The following is a 23,224-nucleotide window of genomic DNA, read 5'->3' as shown; positions in this document are numbered from 1 at the left end:
TTCTGCTTTTAACTTTTTCATTATATATATATTTCTATCCATTTGCTCGTTTATATCCAATGGGAGGTATTCCTATACCCGTGTACTTAATCCATCGTAACATTCCTTATCCGTGGTCACTTCTTGTATTAAACTTCAGGATCTTTATGTCTTTATTGGCTATTATATCTTTCTTTCTCTTTTACTTCTATCATAACTTAATTTCCTCTTATACTTTAATGTCTTGCTTTCATCATTTATCGTAATATTCTTATCCAAGCATCTTTGTTCGTAACATATTACGTACTCCAAATATTAACTTATTTCGACTTATTCGCCAGTCCTAAGATATGGAATTCTTAATTCATATATGTCTGGTACAATCTTCGTCATGAAACGTATGCCATTCTTCCATATGCAGCATTCATGTCTTCTTTTGCAAATCGTCATTATCAACATTGTATAACTATTGTATTATACTCATTGTGCGTCATCCTTCTTATTTCAATCTCGTGGCCTTATACCTCGTATACTTCATATATACATGTACTTATTCTTTAATTTGTGGTCAGGATGCTCAACCGCACAACTCATTACACGGATTCCCAACTCCTTAACATAGTTCATGCAATATGCAATCTATTCTTTAGCTTTATTAACCCTATGCATCACCCCATTCACATATGATACATCTCTTACGTCATTATTTATTACACTCTCACAGTGTATTGGCTAGGTTGACCCTTTCTAGTCGTATTAATCCTTTATCAATATTCTTATGAAAATTATTATTTAATCCTCTGTTCGACGATCACAATGGTCAATTCTTAGTCATCCTTCTTAGGAATATTATACTCCAATATTAAACCGATCCAACGGTTCAATCACAAGATATCTCAGTTTTTCTAGACTTGATAATCTTCCAATATAGTGTAAAACTCACATTTTCCATTCATGGATATTACCTTTACACCTTTAGGGTTTAAACTAATAATCACTTCTTACACTTCTATCATCTTATAACATAAAATTCTGATCATTTCGTTCCAAGATAGTGACACCTTAATTTACTAGTCAATGAATTTCACTTCATCATTCAAACGTATCTTATTTTTCTATGTTATAATAGGTCTTAGACCTACGATTATCTTCGTATCTTCCCAAAGCATAACTTCTTGTTCGTGTTCTAATATGCGTTCTTTGTACCTTCGAGAATTGCTTGTAGGTAGATCTCGAACATTTCCCCTTTTGTTACAGAGTTCTAGTCTAGGTCTACTCACATTTAAAACAATCATGGTTGCAACCATTTTGAAATCTTTGAGATCCAAAGAAATTAACTCTTTTATAAAATTCATGTTCAAATTCTTTAAGCATTAGTATAATTGTGCACTAGGGCGATGATGTCTCTCATCCCCAAAGAGTTGCCATAACTTACCTTTCATCTGAACATAATGCATATGATGCATGTCCTACTAATGTATGAATTCAGTTCTATTCTTTTCATTTAATGTGTATGTAGTGATGCAATTCTATTCATGTCATGGCAATAGTATATTACTATGTCGAATCTAGGCACAATTATACTTTCAAAATCATTAAAACAATTAATCTTTATAAATCACAAATCTTTCACCTTGTAAGTTCTCCAAACCTTAAACTCTGTAACTTGGGAGATTCTTCCATTCTTCCGAATCCACGTTTCATCATCGATCATCTATTAGCGCTTATATCGAATAACTTTAATGGTATCGCAATACCATATGATACTTAGCACGCTAGCCTCGTCATCGCGTTGCATAATGTCGACTGTCCACCTCATACGTGATTATATGCAACGATCTTATAATACATCGACCATTCTTACGTAAACAGAATACTTTCGCGTACGTATATCGTATAACAATCCTATTGATCGTACTAACAGACTCAGATCGTAGGGAGGAGAGTTAAAATCTAAAGATCAAACGAAAACTAATCAAGACATGACTCGAATCCCTATGTGCTGCAGTAGTTCCTAGGTAGACACATACGCAAAACAGTGGTATCCAGAACCAACTGTTTGAAATCACGTATTAGCAGAGGTATCCGGACCAACTGCTCTGATACCACAATTGTCACGACCCAAATTATTGAGCCGAGACCGGCGCTAGGGAACGGGAGTGGTAGCTCCGGAACCCGTAGCAAGCCTAAAACCGCTATGAATTTTTCGCGAATTAAATATATTATATAAAATATTTTCAGAAAACCCTTTTAAACTTTATTATTATAAATACTAAAACATCTTTACTACTTTCTGAAAATCATTGCGAATCATTATTATAGATTAGGGTCTTACCGAGTGACACCTCATGTCTAGCTCTGCCCTATCTCTAATCAATATCTTGACCAATTCCACTCAGGGAAATTGGTTACGAAATCAACGGTTAAAATACGTTCTTTATAAACAATTATAATGTATATATACTTTTATCTCAAATCAGAGTTGCCCATTTAAATAAACCGTTTGAATATAAATCTTACATCCCATACAGACATCTACCGACTACTGCAGCTCTACGAAGAAAACGTTCTTTAACATGACCTTTCACTATTGTGGACTTCCAGAACAAGAAGGAGGAAGTCCGTCCTTCAAAATGCTTTAACCTGAAAGGAAGACTGTGAGGGGTCAGTATATGGGAATATACTGAGTGAGTTTATACATTTACTAATAAGTATCCATATAAAACATAAAGCGTAAAACAATGCAATAGCGTTCAAACCTCGTGCAGCCAAGTACAGGATCCGATTGAAACCTTAATCCTCAAACATACTAATAATCAATTGATCAACCCAATCATAAATATCAATTGCGAGTCCAACTCGCTGGTGGCCCAGCCACTAGATACGGGGACTTCCAGGCTACACCGTAGCCGAGTTCACTCTGCGTATCTAAATCATAACCCAATCATAAATCTCATATTCATCATCAGCTCCCAGCTGAGTCATATCAAAACTGGTGATCACACAGTCCTATTGTCGCCCAATAGGTAGCACGTTCCATCGGATCGATACTAGTTTCAAATCAAGCATATGCAATTCGTATAAAAGTTTCGCATATAAAACATGCAGTTTAAATAATAAGCAATATAAAATAATTGCTTAAGTAAATACTTTAAAAGCAAATCGTATAAACTCACTGTGACCGCTTATTCCAAAAACACTCTGGTGCCGGTGCTCAGAAACATCTAGCTCCCCGAGCTCCTGGTCCATCGGCTCCTTGCCTTGCCGGATCTAAAACTATTTTAAAATAATTGACTCACGTCAGAATCCTATTCTAGGATTGACTCTAGACTCGAGACGTGACATTATAAATTCATTAACCGTCGTGCTTTCCACGTATACTCCGATAAACGGTGTCTAACTCGTTTACAAATCGAACATCATTTCTAAATCAATTCCCTTTTTAACCTCATTAGGTTAACATCTTAAATTAATCGATAATCTATTGATTTTAAGTCTCGATACGTAAATATAAATGGAGTATCAAAACGGAATCGCTGAGGTATCAAAGTCCGGGGCACGTTCGTGCATTGGGGTGCACGATCGTGCACGTCCTGCTGGTGCACGTTCGTGCACCTTGGTGCACGGTCGTGCACCACACATAGGTGCACGTTCGTGCACCTTGGTGCACGTTCGTGCACCATTGATGGTGCACGTTCGTGCACCTCGTGTGCACGATCGTGCACTTTCGTGCACGACCCCCGGAATCGTTTTCCGGGGCGTTCCGACGTGCTATTAGCGTAAAAACGCTCTAAACTTATCCAAAACGCTCAATCTATAATCAAAACGCTATATCTAAATCCTAAAACCATTAAAACTATAAAATCGTTTCGTGGCCTAAAACTTTAACTCGATATAACTCAAAATATATCCGTTTAAACGAGAATACGTCAAGCTTACCGTGATTCGCCTCTGGAATACGATCAATTCGAGCTATAGAACGTCGGAAACGGACGAGAAACGGAGATCGTGCGACGGAACCGTAGGAAATGGCGAGAGAAATGAAATATGTCTGATAAAGGATTTGAAGGTTCTGGACAATTCTTCATCTTGAAGGTTTTGTATATATATGGCCAATTGTCACTTTTAGTCCTTGAACTCTTTAACTTAAACCAATTCTCTATTAAACTTAACGATTAATTATTTCTTTTTAACTCAATTGCGTACGTATTATTTATATCCAAATAAATAATACGATTCAAAAATTATTATTTTCCGTCAATAATATTTTAATTTCTATTCTCGAGACTCAATTGGCTAATTTACACTTTAGCCCTTAAACTTATCAAAATTTACAATTTAGTCCTAAACGCATCCGCGTCCAAATTTTAAAAGGTCTCCAATTGACCCGAAACTTTTATCACAAATACTATAAAATATTTCGCGGACCTTGGCGAACTAATTTTTATCTCGGGATTTATAATTTATTTTATATTAATTTTCTAACCCTTTTCCTTTAATCCCAATAATCCGTTCAATAAAAATTACTTTAAATTCCCGATATCATTAAACTAAATCCATCTTGACTTAATTTATCAAAATTCACGACACGTGGCACGACTTAATTATTCTAAAATATTTGGGGTATTACAGTTAAGGAGGTTTGGTAGAGAACTCCGTTGTGATATGAGTAGTTGGCAGATTTTCTGATGATTCGAATGGCTTCGGTTTTGTCCGTTGGCAGTTCGCCGTGGTCTAAATATTTGATTAATGGGGTCATCCAGGAATCTGCTTCTTCGGTTGCCATGACTTCTATTTCTCTGGTGCTTGGCGATTCAAGAGTTTATTTCAATTGCATTTTAGTGAATAGGTCTCCGAGTTCTGATGCAGATTTGGCGATGGCGTCGGCCTCAATGTTTTTCTCTCTTGGAATTTGAATGATTTCCCACTGTCCTCCTTGTGCTTCCAGCTGTTGGAGCTGCGCCATGACTTTTCCCAGATATTTGATCATTCCTGTTTCCTTGGCTTGATATTCTTCCTTGACCTGATTTACTACCAGCTGGGAGTCTCTATAGATCTTTAGGGTTTCCGTTTTTATTTCCAATGCTAGACCGAGGCCTGCGATCAGGGCTTCGTACTCAGCTACGTTGTTGCTAGCGGTGAACTGAATGTTTACTCCATACTCGATTTTGACTTTTCCGGGTCCTCTGAGGATGGCTCCTGCTCCGGCTCCTTTTTCATTTGATGCTCCATCTACGTGGAGTTCCCATACTAAATCTGGTTTAGGCTGACTGGTTTCGGTCGGAGTTATTTCTGCTACAAAGTCCGCCAAGGCCTGCGCTTTGAGAGTTGGGCGAGGTTCGTATCTTATGTCGTGCTCGCTGAGCTGGATGGACCAGTGGACCAATCTCCCGGACGTCTCTGGTCTTTGGATCGCCTTTTGCAATGGTTGATTCGTTCTTACTACCACGTTGTGGCTTTGGAAATAGTATTTCAGTTTTTTAGCTATGGTTAATACATCTAGTGCCATTTTTTCGATCTCGGGGTATCTCGTTTCCGCGCCTTTCAGGACTCGGCTAATGTAGTAGATTGGCTTCATTTCATCGTCTTCTTCCCTTACTAGCACTGTTCCGATAGTCTCTTTCGTGGTGCTGATGTATAAGTACAACATCTCCCCTTTCAGCGGTCTGCTGAGCAATGGAAGGGTGATGAGGAACTCTTTTATCTCTTCAAAAGATTTTTCGCAGTCTTTGTTCCATTCGAATTTTTGCGTTCCTTTGAGGGCTTTGAAGAAAGGCAAGCATCTTTTTGCTGAGCAGGACATAAATCTACCGAGTGTTGTGATTCGCCCGTTGAGTTTTTGAACTTTGTTTATGTTTCTTAGTGCTTTCATGTCCATAATTGCTTTGATCTTCTCAAGGTTTGCCTCTATTCCTCTTTGGGATATCATGAATCCCAGGAATTTTCCGCCTTGAACGCCGAACGTGCATTTGTCTGGGTTCAGCTTCATTCCGAATTTGTTTAGTATGTTGAATGTCTCTTCCAGATCTTTTGCATGGGTTTCTTCGTTCTCGCTCTTGATGATTAAATCGTCTACATACACCTGGACTCGCTTCCCTATTTCATCTTTGAACATGAAGTTCATAAGCCTTTGGTAAGTTGCTCCTGCGTTTTTCAACCCGAAGGGCATCGCCGTATAGCAGTAGGTTCCTCCCTCCGTGATGAATGATGTTTTTTCCTGGTCTTGTTCCTTCATTTGGATTTGGTGATAGCCTTGAGCTGCATCTGCCAAGCTATACATTGCGTGTCCGGCAGTAGAGTCCACGAGTTGATCAATGTCAGGCAGTGAGTAGCTATCTTTAGGACACGCCTTGTTCAGATCGGTGTAATCTACACACATTCTGTTTTTTCTGTTAGCTTTTTTCACGATAACTACGTTAGCTACCCATTCTGGGTAATGGACTTCTCGAATGAATCCCGCTTTCTCCAATTTTTCTACTTCTTCTGCGATTATCTTCTGTTTTTCTTCAGAGAACTTCCTTTTCTTCTGTTTGACGGGATTCGCCGTCTCTGCTACATTTAGATCATGTGTAATGACCTGGGGGTCTATCCGGACAATCTCTGACGCATTGGCGGCGAAGGTTCCGATGTTGTTTTTTTATATGGCTGTGATATCTTCTTCGATTTTAGGGTCCATGTTCGCCCCAAGATTTACTCTTTTTTCCTTGCCGAGTTGTAGTTTCTTTGTTTCGCCTCGGGTGCTGTTTCTTTCTCTTCAATTTCGTGGTTAAGGATTTCTTCTATTGCCATTGCTTCGCATGATTCTTCTATTGACCGATCGTAGCACTTCTTTGCCTCGGCTCGGTTCCCTTGTATTGTGATAATTCCTTGTTTTGTTGGTATCTTTATAGTTAGTGCTTTTACACTATTCACAGCTGCTGAATCGTGGAGGAAAGGTCTCCCCAATATCGCGTTGTATGATAAGTCGATTTCTACGACGCTAAATCGTGTAGGTAATTCCTCGCCTTTCCTCGTCCTTCCTATCTTGACATCAAGTGTGATTGTTCCGTTGGGCTTAATTGGTGAGCCCCCAAATCCTACCACGGGTGTGGCGTTTCTTTTCAATTCTGCTAGCTCTCTTCCTAGGATTTCGTAAGCCTTTCTAGTTATTAAGTTTATTGCGCTTCCTTCGTCGATCAGGACTCTTTCGACATTCCAGTGCTCGATGACCATGGCCACCACTAGAGTTTCGTTATGCTCTTCAGCTATTCTCCCGAAATCTTCCCCGTCAAAGGTTACCGGCGTAGGAATTGAGAGTTCTATTGCTTTCCTTTTTCTCTGTGATGTTTGGTTCTTCAGGTTCACTCTTTCAGAAGTCATCTTCTTCAAATGAAATTTGTTTTTGAGTTCAGAAAAGCTCCTTTGAATTGAAGTTTAGTTAACCTTTTCCCACAGACGGCGCCAATTGATGGAGTCTACCTTCTGAACCGGTGAGTAAGACCTGCAAAACAAGGTAGAAGCTAATCGGACGGTGGTTGTCCGATTAACTCTCCGATGCTAAAGTCAGTTTAGAGCTTTGAGCAGCGTTTAGAGTATGTGAATGTAATTGTGATTCTAGGCATACCTCGTACTCCTTTTATAGTAGTCGAATATACCTTGTAGAGTCGTAATAGGTAAGTGAATCCTACTTTGTAGGGATTTGGCTACATTGTAGGGATTCACCCTGATTTGTAGAGATCTACCTTATTCTGATATGAGTCCTATTTAGGAACGTCTTCCTAAATAGTCTTATCTTTCTAAGGTAGAGCTTATCCTTCCATATTCGGATTTTGTGTCCAAATAGGAGAATACTTCCAGATTTAGCGATCTACCCAAATCCCGGATTAACGCGCTTTAGGCGGATCCTATGGGATTCGGTCTTTGTCGGTATATTACCGAATCTCAAGGGATTCGGTGTCTCCTTCATATATTCAGATGTTCGTGGGAGTGTCCGGTATCACCCGAGAGTGGATCTCCTGTGACTCGGCTCCACTGTATTTATTGTAGGATTCGGTATCCATCACAAACTAATAGCCACTTCATTACTTTTCATATTCCAAATCCTTTTTTTTCAAAAGATAATTTATAAATTAAAAAATTTATCTACCTTTATTAAATTATATAATTATCCTCAAATAACTTAGTTTTTCATATCTCAATACAAAATACATCACTCGAAAAATATTTATCAATATGCTATATATATATTTAAAAAAATATAAAATGATAAAATTTAAAACCTATAAAAAATTAATTTTTATTAATTTATGTGTTTGTCCAAATGTTATATCATTTAAATATAGAGAAAATATATTTTAAAATTGGGACAAACTATATTTTATAATTATTAATATTTAATAATTAAAATTTATAAATTTTCAAAAACTTGAATTATTTTTATATATAGTCAATTTTTTATAAAAATAATAATATTATTTTCAATAATTTAAAAATAAGGCTAGTTCCATATAAATCATCACATTTACACAGTTTTTCATTTTAATCACGTCCTTTAAAGTTGTCATATAAATTATCACCTTCCATTTTTGTTGCAATCTATCATCGATGTGATAATCAAGTGTATTTTTACTGACTCGACAAACGGAATCGACAAGAAAATAGAAAAATAAAGATGTGTTTTTATATTAATTAGAGTATTGGTTAGACTGTGACATTTATTTTGAAGGGAAGACACTGAAATTATCATATCGATGCTAGATTTGCAACAAAAATAAAAGATGATGATTTATATGACAACTTTTAAAAGACGTGATTAAAATGAAAAAACGTGTAAAGATTGTGACTTTATATGGAATTAACCAGTGTTTTAAAAACCGGATCGGATCGGCCGGTCAGGTGTTCGGTTTTTTAAGTTCTAAAAACCAGAAATCCGGTCCAACCGATTTGGACCGGATGGAACCGAATGAACCGGACTACAACGGTGAGCCGGAACCGAATTGAACCGGCTGGTTCAACCACACCTATATATTTTTATATATTTTAAAAATTACCTAAATTAAATTCTTAATTTTCTTACCTTTTAAAATTGTTTCTTTCTTTTTTAATGTTTCCATATTAAAATGAGCAAAATCAATCAATGGTATATTATTTGTTTGACTTAGTATTTAGTATTAAAGCATAATGAATAATTTTAATTAGTAATTGAGTTTAAAATGGCAAGTTTTAACATCAAAGTCATATGAATTATTTGTTTTCGTGTAAAAGACAATTAATATATGAGATTCTAATATGATTTTGAAAATAATTATAACATTCAATTAAGGAATGACAATAAGTTAGTAGTTTAAAATGATAAATTTGAAGCCAAACTTTGAAAGTAAAAAATTTCAGGTCATGCATCCAAAATTTAAAGAACATAAATAAAAGGTAAAATTCATTTTAAAATAGAAATGAATAAGGGATTATTTTCCAAATATCTGTTTTGGATAAAATATTTACACTATTTTATCCCATCTTTTCCTCTAATACTACATTACCTAATAAGCTAACTTATTTACCAAAAATACCCACTATATAAAAAAACTTATCTCATTTTAAGTTAAATTTTTATATAGCCACTTTTTCTCTCTCTCTTCTCACTCTTCTTCTCTCTTCTTTTTTTCTTTTTTTCTTTTTCTTTTTCATTTGATTTTCAGTTTATCTCCTCGATTACTTTTCTGTTCGTCTTTTCCGTTCGTCTTTCCGGTCGCGCTTCCGTTCGTCTACTTCCGATGGATTTCTCGTCATTTCCGGTCGTTTTTCCGTTCGTCTTTTCCGTTCGCGCTAGTCCGTTCGTCTCTTCCGTTTGCGCTATGGATTTCTCGACTCGTTTTTAGATTTGTGTAATTTTTTTAAGTTTTTTTGTAATGATTTAAATATTTTGTAAATAAATTATTGTAAATCTATAATTTTTTGTTTATAAAATTGTTCTATTATTCATATAATTATTTATTTTGTCTTCTCTTATTCATAGATTTGTTTATTACTACTGATTTTGTAAAGAAATTTTTTTATTTATGGTGCATTTGTAGTAATTTTATAATATATTTACGTTTTAGTATATTTTTGGTGTATTTATAGTGTATTTATGCCGTTTTTAGTATATTTATGGTGGATTTACAGTGTCTATGGTGTATTTGCAGTGTTTCATGGTGTAAACCACAAAAAACACTACAAAATGCCATAAATACACTACTTATACACTATATATACACTACTTATATACTAATCTTACACTATAAAAATCATAAAAACACTATATATACACTACTGTTACACTATAAAAAAAATTTCAAAAAAAATCTATAAAAAATAAAAATTAACACTATATATACACTAATCTTATACTATATAAAAAAATTGTCGGTCGAATTAGTCGGTTCGGTCGGTTCGGTCGAACGAACCGAAAAACAAAAATTAAAAACCGAAAAAGGTATATTTGAAATTAAAAAAACAAAAAAATATTTTTCATAAATAAAAAAAAGAAAAAAAGAAAAACCAAAACTTGACAGGTAAAGGTGTAAATAAGTTATCAAAATATGTATTTCAAGAAGTTACCACAATAAATAACAATTAACGGATGTAAAAAGAAAACATTTATTTTCTTAGATTTTAAAAAGGTTTATTAGGTTATTAGATTAGATAAAAAAATAATAACATTGTTGAGTTAAATTTAAAAACAAAAAACAAAAAGCTAATACAAAACAGGAAATAAAAAAGTAAAATTTCCTAGATAGAAATAAAAGAAAAATAATGGAATTAATAAAGATAAAGATTCATTCCTTAAATAACTAAATACCACATAATTTTCTATAAATATATAACTCTTCATCTTTTATTTTTTTTCATGAAGTTGTGAAAAGATAATAAAAAATTATAAATAATAATAGAAGATAAAAGGTTATAACTTATAACATTGGCAGAAACTAGAAAAGTAATACTACGTTATAATTTATTTTGAAATGCACTCGGCCGGTTCAACCGGCGGTCGAACCAATTGAACCGGTCAAATCGGAAATCGGTAGTTTCACCGGTTTGGCTACCGGTTTAATTTTTAAAACACTGGAATTAACATTAAAATATACGATAAAAACTTATCATAAAATTAGTATATTGTTTTCATAAAGTCAATAAAAATTAACAAAAATTAGTATTGTATGTAATGCGGTACTATAGAACATATACATTGCGTTCAATTAATTTTTTGTTTCAGAAATATGTTGAAAACTTGATGTTTTGAACACATTCTCATTTTTAATATAATTTTTTTTAAAATAACACTATCTTACCATGTTTGTAAACCAAATGTGTTGTTTTTTTTTCTGCATCAGTGCTATTTAGATGCAACATCAACTTTGGTATGACATTATAGTCATACTACAATTTAACGTTAAATAAATTTTAATGGTAAATTTGATATTTATAAATATTTTTATAAATTAATAGAAGCATACTTAATAGGTTTTATCAATTAAAAAATTATCAAATTATTGAACATAATTTAGTTCAATAATTAAATTAAAACTAATATCATTTTATAAATAAAAATACTAGTTTATTAAATTTTAATTTATGAAAAATACTAACGGATACTAGATCTTCAAGATTAAGTATAAGGATACATATCAGACCTTCAAGTTCAACCAATGAAGGATGTGAACCTTCAAGCACCCATCAATGAAAGATGTCGAACATATAAAATACAAACAATGAAGGGTATGCAAACCTTCATGGACTAGCCAATCAAGAATGTCACACCTTCAAGATTTAGTCAATGAAAGATGTTGAAAAATCTCAATAAAAAAGCGAGATTCTCGCACTATGAATATTTCGATAAAATGAGCTTGTGAAGAACAATACTTTTTTTTATCAAATATGAAGTTCTTATTCTAATAGGACTCATCTTCATAACTGAGAGACATTCTCTAAAGAAAGCTGTCACAATCCAAATTCTCGGACAGACACCGAAAATAGGGAATGAGAATGTTAGCTCCAAACCCGTGGCAAGTCTCAAACCATTGTAAATATTTCGCTATTCAAATCATTATAACATATAAGATATGTTTTCATGAACTCTTTGAAAACATATTAACACTTTTTAAAATCATTTTATAAAAATCATTATTGTATATTTGGAAACTATTATCTCTATATATCATGAACCGCCATGTTTCAACATAACATCAATACCATAGAAACCAGTTCAAAATAATATATAACGGGTAACCTTTTTACATGTTCTAGAAACACGCAGTGTATCCAAGAAGTATGGACGTATACATTAAAATAAACCGTTGATTATTAGACCACGAGACTACCATACTACTACAACTCTAGATGTGAGATGGAAGCCCGACCACTTTAAAATGCTATAACCCTAAAAGGGGAAAAAATCAACGGGCCAGTAAATTGAGTAAGTTCATAATTTAATGTATATTAAATAAAATAGGATCGCATATAAAAATTATTTATAAACATAACCAAATATTGGATCTGAACGAAATGCTAATCCTCAATTCCCATATCCATACTCATACATTGCCATAATCCATAATCCACAATCCACAGAGTAATCCAAGAAGAATGGACGTACATATTGGACCGTTGTCATATACTTTCACTTAACAACATATGGGTCGTACACATTAGACTGTTGCCTTAGATCTGTATCGGGTTATGAATTGTGAACTGTGTTACCGCCGCCTTAAAGTTTCCCGTTAGTCTAGGCCGTGAACTATATTACCGTCGCCTTAGACATGCAATATGATCGATCTTTATCCTTGTCACAATTATGTACTTAGTCAATGTTGATTCTTACTCGTGATCACACAGTTCTATTGTCATCCAATAAGAAAGCATGTTTCCTCAGATTTATATTAGTTTCATAATACTATACGAAACTCACTACAATAATCATAAATATGTGATATAATACTCATTAAAAAATAATCTACTCTTAATATTAATGCGCAAAAGTAAACTGTAAACTCAAACAAAATGCTATCTAAAATATTAACTTCTAATATGTCTTTTAATCACCCTAATGGCCTGAACCGGCGGCTCGATGGCTTGTCAGATGTAATGTTAGGATTCAAATGTCATAACATGTTTCAAATAAATGAATCCTAACCCTAGAGTGAACTAGACACATTACACATATACTTCATAAACAAAATCGACAATAACCTTCCCCTTTTACAACATTCTTTTTATTCTTGACATACACTTACAACATTGCTTCTTTAATCGATTTAAGAAACCCATAGCTTGATTAACATGCCCATTTATTTTGATAAACTTATTACATGTCCTACCAATACTCTTTTAATCATTTAAAGCATCGTTGTGTACATTTTACAATTTGATTAAGTTGCATTTAAATCATATTTTTCGACCTTCGGGGCAGGGCACGTTGTGCCACACCTTGGCACATCGTGCCCAAGCACGTTTGGGTAGGGCACATTGTGCCCTAGCCAAAAATGGCTAGGCACAGTGTGCCCCTACTATTGTGCCTTTGGCACAATAATGGCACGACCCTGGCCATTTTGATCCAAAATCCGACTTTAAAAACACATTAATTTGACAATCTGACACTTACTCAACTCAATTCGACAAGTTATAACTCAATTCCACACTTAAAACGCTTAAATACTTTAAATTCGATAAACATGTATTTTATCAACCTTTGTAAGTTGCTCTTGCATCTTTCAATCCGAAAGGCATAATCGTATAGCAAAATGTACCTTCATCCGCCACGAAGCTTGTTTTAGCCTAATCTCCTTTTTCATTGGGATTTGGTTGTACCCTTATGCCATATCAGCCAGGCTGTAGATTTTGTAGTAGGAAGTAATGTACACCAGTTCGTCGATGTTCGGGAGCGGAAAGCAGTCTTTGAAACATGCTTTGTTTAAATATGTGAAATCCACGCACATGTTGAACTTTCAACTGGCCTTCGGGACCAACACTATGTTGGCCAGACATTTTCTTTATATAATGGGTTTGATGAATCTGGTGTCCTACAGTTTTTCTATCTTTTCTGCGATTGCTTTCTATCTTTCTTCAAAGTGCCTCCATTTCTTTTGTTTAACTGGCCGGGCTGTCGGGTTCACGTTCAAATCATGACAGGCGATCTCCAGATCTACTCCTCTTATCTTTGAGGCTTTGGCCGCGAAGTTATGGGAAAGTATCTGCAATACTTCTCTTATCGCTCCTTTTGTACTTTCAGACATTCCCGTCCTCAATTTCATCGTCTTCTCCGAACATACCTCTCATTTCTCCGTCTCTCCTACCGGTTCAGACATCGGATGGTAAATTAAGTATTTTGTCTATAGGTAGGAGTGCCGCCATGGCAGCCCGTCGACAGTATTTTTCCGCTTTTGAGTCTCCATCTATGATAACTACCCCTCTTACTGCGGGGAGCATCATCCTTGAATTCGTAATTTCTATCGCTGCTCTTGATTCAAATTGGAACGAGCGCCCCCATATCACGTTGTAGAGTAATTTCTTATCTACTATATGGAATAAAGTAGTGATAGTTACTCCCGATCCTTAACCATTTCCCAACGTTAATCGGACGGTAGCGGTGCCCATTGAATGCAATCTTGATCCTCCCGTTCTTTTAATGTCTTTTGGTTGTAGCCCTACCCGAATCATGCTCCCACCGGAGGCCCGGTAAGCGTCCTATGTTACGATAGTCGTCGCTTCTCCAGGATCTATAGAAATCTGTCGTACCTTTCTTCCTTGTATTACCGCTTCAGTTACTGAGGAGTCTTCCTTTTCTTATTCATGTTCATTTGTACATGCTTCGTATATCATTACTGGAGCCATCGCCTTGCCTCACTTGTGTCGTTGGTTGTCCAATTCTTTTCCCAATCCTCGCGGTCTTTTGTTCGCTTGCGGGGATTAAGTGTTTCTACAAGATCTTCCTGGTGGTTGGTAGGTGGTGTGGGTGTTTTATTGATTTCATCATTCATTCCAGTTTTCATTAATAGAATTTATCCAAGAACTTCGTTCACATAGACGATGCCAAATGATGGATCCAAGAACGTAGGTGAATCAGCTCTGTTCCCGTACATGGAGCGTTCCTGTGAAAGAAGATGGATCTTGAGCTTGGGCCCCAAGTCCACTCCGATGCTAAAGTTAGTAAAGGGTATAACAGGTATGTTGAAAGCATATTGATAGGTGTAAGATATTACATATCCTCTGGGAGTGGCTTTGAGCTTTGTATTTATAGGCCATCATATGGACCTTATCTTTCTTCAACGATCTGGATTTTGTATGCGTTTCCATCAAGAATCATCTTTTTTGAAAGGGGTGAGGAGTAAATAAAATGATTAAAAAAAAGATTAGGCCTTTTACAGGCCCTAGAAGAGAGTTAGTGGAAAAACAAAAAAAATTCCACAAAAGACGTTACGTCGCAATAATTATTAAGGAAAAAGAGCATTAAATTCCGCCATTATGTCATCATTTAAAAAGAAAGACATGTGATCAAAAAAGGAAAGAATTTTCCATTAAAGGATCGCCCAAAAAAGCTCCCCCATGGCTCACTCGAGAAAAAAATCGCCCAAATAAAAATTTGTTGAAAAGTGCCATCCACAAATCATCAAAATATAAATAAATATCTAAAGGAATCACTAAGAGTTTAAGAGAATCAGCATATTGTGGGAAGCTAAAGTGGATTTCATATTTTTCAAGGGTTGGATAATGAAGGATATATATCGAACCTTCAATGTCCATTTTATGAAGGATGCAGAACCTTCAAGGACCAGTCAATGAAAGATACCAAACTTTTAAGATATGACCAATGAAGTATGTCGAACCTTTAAAGTCCAATCGATAAAGGATGTCAAACCTTCAAGGTTCAATTAATGAATGATGTTAAATTAGTAAGGTTCAGTCGATGAAAGATGTTGAACCTTAAAGGTTCAATCAATAAAGTATGTCGAACTTGTAAGATACGAGCAACCGAATATAAGGCCGAGTGATTTATATAACAATTAGAAATCACTCAAAGGCTCAATTAGTCCATTAAATAAGAGAGATTCTCACAGAATATTCTAATAATATGCATGTGGACAAGAGTCTTTTTTATTAATATAAAAAGTTTTTATTTCAATATTACTCACTTCATAATAGATATATATTCTTTAAAGAAGCTTAATTGAGAAAGGATTTAACCATGCCACTAAAAATGCTACTTTTTTAGATAAGAAACACAATCACAGTATAACTTAATTGAGCTATGTCTATCCTATCTCTATATAAAAGACTTTAGGTATAATTATTCATTTATTTAAGCAATTAATACATCATTAAAAGCTATTAAGCTACCAATCTTATTTAAAGGATGCTAAATTAGTAAGATTTCGTCGATAAAGGATGTTGAACTTTCAAGATTCAATCAATAAAGAATATCGAGCCTTTGAAGTTCGACCAACCTCATATAAGACCGAGTAATTTATAAGACTATTAGTAATTACTCAAAAGCTCAACCAGTCTATTAAACAACAGAGATTCTCACACTATGAATATTCCAATAAATAAGCATGCACATAATGATCATTTTATAATAAAAAGTCATTATCCTAATATTACTCATCTTCATAGTAGAGAGATATTTTTAAAGAGGTCTAAAAGATAAAGAATTCAACTCTGCCACTTTTTCGGATAAGAAATACATTCACAATATAATTGTACTCAGATATATTTATTTTATTTCTATATAAAAGATCTTAGGTATGTTTATTCATTCATGTAAGTATTCAATATATCAATAAAAATTATTAAGTTATCAAATTTTATTCAAAGACCGACTTTATTATCGGATTTTTGACAGATCTGTGCCTACGGGCTTTTCAAAAATCCAATTTTATGTCTAATTTGAGATTAATCCAAATTTAGTGCTTGAGACCACCCAATCCGCGATTTTAAATCGCGGATTGGGTGGTGATCCACGATTTAATACCGCGGATCATGTTAATTACTCCAATCTGGAGTAATTAACATGATTAATGCAATCCGCGATGCGATATTAAATCGCGGATTGCATCTCTCCCTAATCATTGGGAAGACAGTAATATGTCTACCCAATGATTGGGCATTACTTTGCCTAATCATTGCTAGTAATTTCAATTTTTATACAAGTTTCAGTAAAATATAAAAAATTCTTTTAGTTAGCGTTTTATAATAAATTTCGTTCTTTAATTTTTTGTTAAAATTATAATAAAATATAAAAACCGAATTTTAGTTAGCGTTGTATAATATTTTTTCCGTTTTTACTAGTATATACAAAAATTACAAATTGTATAAACAATATCAAATGATAAACAATATAATAATACGGAATAGTCGATAAAGTAAAGTTAGATTATAAAGTTTAAAATGTCTAAAAAAACAATAAAATCATAAATAATCTCGATATCTAGTGTTCTTCTCCAGTTGAGTCCTCATATCGTACACCCCTGATCCTGTCTGCGGCGCAGACTCCTCTCAGTCAGATCGTAGTAATGCTGTCACGCGGTCTGTCAGCTGGCGGGCCCTCGCTCTCGTGATCGTCGTCGTGGGATAGCTCATGATCATCTGCAGTCGGTGCAGTAGTGGGTGCCTCCTATGACTGCGGAAGGAGGCTGAAGGACGGACCCGTAAACTGAATTCTGCTGGACTGTAACTTCTCAAAAGAGCCCCCCTCCCCCCGAGACCTGGACTGTTCAACCAAGCCTCTGATACCAAAAAATACATCTGCGACGGATCCGCAACCGGGGTGGAAGGGGAGGGCCGCGAATGTGACGCTCACGGGTTATCCAACCAAGGAAACGCGGGCCGGTAACCCCGATCAGAGGGGGTAGAAGGCTGACCATGTTGGGGTGTCTGAAATGGTGGTGGTGTAGTTTGTCGATACTGAGACGGCTCTGTTAGAGAAGTAGTATACGGCGTCTGTCCCTAGGAGTAAAAAAACGGCATGGATGATGGTGGTACCGGAAACGATGAGGTCGGAGAGACCTGAAATAAAGAATTTAAAAATAAACATCTAATAGCTTGTATTTTAATAGGCCTAATTACTTAAAAAAAACCCCATCTTGTAATATTTTTTCGTTTATACCATGACCTAGGAAAAAGTTCATTTTTACCCTTTTTTTGATTTTTCGTTTTCAACTCTGCCCTAAATCACTAAATTGAACTTTTTTATTTAGAAAAAAGCTTAAAATAATCCTTCATTTTTTAACTTATTTGTATTTTTTCAAATAAAAAAAAGATGATATAACCCTTCTATTTAATTATTTTTAATGTTTTCATCCTTTAATTAATTAAATTGTCAAAAAATAAAATTTTAGGGTATAGTTGAAAACGAAAAATCAAAAAAAGGGTACAAATGAACTTTTTCCTAGGTCAGGGTATAAACGAAAAAATGTTTCAAGGTGGATTTTTTTTTAAGTAATTAAGCCATTTTAATATAATGTGAAACTAGATATGAAATATACTTAATAAAGTACGCAATACCTGCGAGGGCTGCTGAAATTGTGAACCGTCACCCAAAGGGGGCTCATAAAACTGAGTAGGCCCGCAATAGTTTTGTCGCGTCTGTGAGCTCTCTGCTGCATCGCAATGATAGTACATAGGGGGCGATATAGGCCGCTCTGCTCGCTGGCGGGGTTGGCATGGTGTAGGCCGCTGTCTACGACGACCGTGAATGGAATCCAAGTCAACCGTCAGAGGAGGGAGAGGAGGCAGTACAAATGTCGTGACTGCTGGCTCTGGTGGGGGCAAAGTGACATCCCGACGATCCTCCATATAGGCCATTTATGAACTTTGTGCAGCAGACCCAATCATGGAGTCACGGCTAGATCTCCGAACGTGGACCATCTCCGCCAGATCGCGCTATTAAAAGGGAAAATAGTAATCGGTAAATATATTATTAATATAAAAGTAAGCTGTAAATTTGTAAAAATAAAAAATTTACGTACACTCGAACCGTCAGCTGCACCCTGCAAGGTAATCCAACTCCGACTGTGTCTCCGATACCACTCCATGGACTACGAATGGTAGTGTGGTGGACGCTCCAAACGGTAACCGTCAACGACATGGGACTCTCTGTGGAGCCAAATCAGTACATAATACTCGAGGATCTCCAAGTAGTTGTTGCTACTCTTGTAAAGGAGGGTATGAAGGCGCTGATCTTGCACTGGTGCCAGAGGGATAGGCTGAATCAGGCCAAACTGCTACAATGCTCTATCTGGCTAGTGCCACTCCACAATGTTGTAATGAATCAAGGGTACCTGAGCACGCCAAACGTGGGAACCCGCAAGGTACAATGAGGGTATGGATTTTAGGAGATCGTCGGTGTATGGCTGCCAAACAATCTGCATAAAAATACGTAAGTCAGAATTTGAACTGAATTAAACTGAAAGTACTGTAAAAAAATAAACTTATGTCATCGTAACGCAGCCTGTCAAGTAAGAGTCTAAAGTAAGACAAATCGTGCCTGGGGGCCCCTCGAACCCGAGGCTCCCTAGGGTCCGCCCATCTGCAAATGAAATTAAATTAAATGTTAGATTCAAATACAAGTAGGGTGAACTATCAAATACAAAGAAATTAAATGTTAGAGTAAATACCTATCGCCTAATGGAAGATGTTGTGTGATGGGAAGCGCAGCGTAATGGGGACGTAACGGCGTCAAACGCTCAAAAGTCCAAAGCTGCAAAATCCAAAGGGCGCCAACGATGTTACGTCTGTGCTGTGAAGCCGTCGCACATATGCAAAGCTCGTGGTACAGGTGGGCTAGCACGGCTGATCCCCAACTGATGGACCGCTGATCCTCTAAATGCTCTAAATGTGGTAAAATTCTCAACCCCAAATGTCCACTGTTCAAATCAGTGAAGCACAGACCATCCAAAGCGGCCAAGAGATAAGCCCGAACAGCCCACTCAACCTCCATATCTGAAACGTCGGCGTCTAACTCTCGAAACTCACGGAACTGGTCGAATAACCATCCAGTCCCTACCCACGAAGAACCAGCACAATAGTATAGTTGGTTGTTCGGTGACTCTTGTGCTCCCTTCCATTTTCAACAGAATAAGCAGTAGCACATGCCTGAACAGAATCACGATTTGGGAAGATCATCCCAATTTAGAACTCCATCCCATGATTCCACATAAGGTTCTCATCAAAATCTGGTGCCACATCAAAATCATCCAAATTCACACGGTTAAAACCTTCTGGGAGTTGCGATTGATACACTGTGTTTTCTCCAGAATCCAAATGTTCTACATGATCATTGCAACCCTCTTGCTCTTCTGCCTCTTCCTCGCAGCCACAAAAATCCTCTCCATCATCTTCATCACTGCCTTTATCTGACCCACTTGATTCACTCAAAACCAACTGATCCACATAAACATTGTTACAAACGACAGTACGGTACTTTACGTAAAATTCTAACGTATCAAGGCATCGATACCGCATCGTCTCTCTTAGAATTGCAAAGATATGCTCATTGTTTTCCACTGAGTACAACGAGTAGGAGATTATGCGACCACTTTCAATTTTAGGAAGCCGAAAAAGTAGATTTTGGTAATCTCTACTTCCGATTTCGCAGCGACTGTACACACATTCTTCAACTCTTCAAAATTCATCCTTTCGATAATTATCATATCCACCCGACGATGCGGCCATCGCACCATATCATAAACGATAGGTTCATAGTCGTCATTGCTACAAATTTCGTCAAAATAAATATACATCACACGTATTTTAGTTTATAGCATTTTTTCAAATTCATTAAATAAAGTCTAATTATTTTAGCAATTTTTCCTAAACCGATTTTTAATAGTGTTTACTATTTTTTTGATGAAAATCAACATACTTAATATTTCACTAAATTACAATTTCTCAATAAACTACAATAACACCTATTATTTTTACTAACAGTAACTAATTGAAAAATATGACATATTAATAATTTATACTAACACCTAATATTTTTTTAAACATACAAATATTTAATAAATAATTCAAAACCTAACATTTAAGTTATATTAACCTATTTTTTTCTAATTTAATATAACAATAAAAAATGAAAAGTAAACTCATCTCTTGTAGTCCTCCAATAGCGCTAAAATAATAATCCACTCCGAAAATAAATTCTGAATAGAACCGCTACAAAAATAAAATCCGCTCTAAAACCGCTTGAGAGAAAATTACATATATTTGAGAGTTTAAGATTTTGAGTTGTGAGGAAAATGGGGGCTGAATGGTATAAATGCAATCCACGAATTAATTTCGCGGATTGCATTCAATTTTTGACTGTTGGAATTCCAACGGTCAACAGATTCCCTGCCATTGGCAAGGGATCTGTTTAATGCCATTCGCGATTTAAAATCGCGGATGGCATTAAACTTAGATTAATCTACTATTAATCTTATTTAAGATGATCCGTGATATTAAATCGCGGATCACCACCCAATTTGCGATTGGGTGGTCCCAGACACTAAATTGTTATTAATTTCAAACCATGCTCAAAGTTAGAATTTTAAAAAGTTTGTAGGCACAGATCCGTCAAAAATCCGTTATTATTAGAATGTTCATCAAACCACTAGTGTCCGATGAGCAGTATGAAATCGATATTTTGTAGGTTGTTTTCAAAAGGTATTAATACATCAAGTAATATACTACATTTATCTGTATACTCTAAGACATTTCAAATGGTGTAAATTTTTGTTTCAATTTTTTTACAAAATTACTAATATAATTATATATTTAAATTTTAAATACAATTGTTTTATATAAGTAGAATTAGTTTGAATGTTGGTCGCCCATATTTTTTATATAAGAAGAAGATAAATGTTAAAAGTAATGATCCAAAATTTATTAAATTAATAATTTAAAATTTAAACACTTGGATAGTAGATGTAAAGAGCCGGGAATTAAATACTTCATTTGTTCCACAAATATAGAAAATAAATATATTCTAAGATGTTTAAAATACAATTTTTTTAAACGATATTTAAGTGCTTCTACTTAGGTTTTTGATAAAAATATTTTCTTATTTTTTATAAATATAATAATTTTGGACTAAGATTGGTAGTCACAATGTTTTTAATCTTAATTAATTAGAATTAATTAATTAAAATAAATGTATGCTTATTTTAAAATCATATAAACAGTTTGCAATTTAAATGATTTTTTATACTAGTTTCATATTATATGCTACACATGTGACTCGTAATGTGAATCATTAATTGATATATAAATTAATATTAAATAAGCTAGATTTTTTAATTAAAAATAAGTGCAATACTTTAATTTATTAATTTTTAAAATTAATTGACATCAATAATATTTTTTTATAATTATTATAACTAAATCAATGTATTTTATGTATAAATAATGTCAAATTAGTTGGTACTTTAGTTAGATTATAAAATATCTTAGGATTATTTTTTAAATATCTGTTTTTGGTAAATTATTTAGAGATTTTTAGACAAATACCCTTGATACACCTAAATATTCTCAAGACCACCTATTAACTAAAATCTATTGAAATTTACGATTTGATCATTTTTAATTGCAGAAATATACTTTCGGTTTTTAAATATCAGCTTTTATATCTTCTTCATCGTTATTATCTGATTCTTCTCCGATCTGCTATGGCGGTCGCTTCTCTCTCGTCTATCATTGTGATTTGAGAAATCAACTGATTCTGAAGCTAGTCGATAATCAAATTGATTCGATTTCAAAAGGGCCATCAGTTCCTGAAAACAATTGTCATCACCATCATTAAAATTTTACAATTGAAATCGCCAAAATAAACTTAAAATTAAAACCGACGGTTGGTGCAGGTGAACGACGGAGGTTGAGAGGACAGCAGAGGCGTAGAAGCTGAGCTGGTGCGGACAATGGAGCTGGAAAGGAGGCAGATGCGTTGATAGACGGGAGAGGTGTGGATGACAAGCTGGTTGGAAAACAGAGATGGAGAGGCAGAGGCATTGACAAACGGCGGAGATGTTGATGACGGGTTTTTTTCCTGCTGTGGTGGGTTCTTTATTATTCTTACTTTGTTGCTTGATTTTGGTTGCAGTAAGAAGTAAATTATTGAGATCTGATGGTTGAGTTTGGAAGAGTAGGAACATAGAGAGGTTTGAGATCATATCAGGTTAATAGTTTGAGGAATTTGGTTTTTGTTAGTGAAGTTGGGATTTTAAACGAGCAGCTTTTAACAGATTCAATTTTGCACAGA

The 23,224-nt window shown here is 35.0% G+C and overlaps 1 long non-coding RNA gene across 1 annotated transcript; it reads right to left on the bottom strand.

The window, feature by feature from the left end:
* Positions 1-2,429: 2,429 nt before the first annotated feature.
* Positions 2,430-4,033, bottom strand: LOC126653762 (uncharacterized). Its single transcript, XR_007632309.2, has 3 exons — positions 3,919-4,033; positions 3,156-3,255; positions 2,430-2,634 (listed from the first exon to the last, which is right to left on the bottom strand). It is a non-coding gene; the product is annotated as an uncharacterized LOC126653762 (long non-coding RNA).
* Positions 4,034-23,224: the final 19,191 nt, after the last annotated feature.

This window comes from Mercurialis annua, linkage group LG6 (assembly GCF_937616625.2).
Source record: "Mercurialis annua linkage group LG6, ddMerAnnu1.2, whole genome shotgun sequence".
Taxonomy (NCBI): Eukaryota; Viridiplantae; Streptophyta; class Magnoliopsida; order Malpighiales; family Euphorbiaceae; genus Mercurialis; species Mercurialis annua.
The sequence above is the reverse complement of the archived record's forward strand: the minus strand, read 5'-3'. Positions and strand labels throughout refer to the sequence as shown.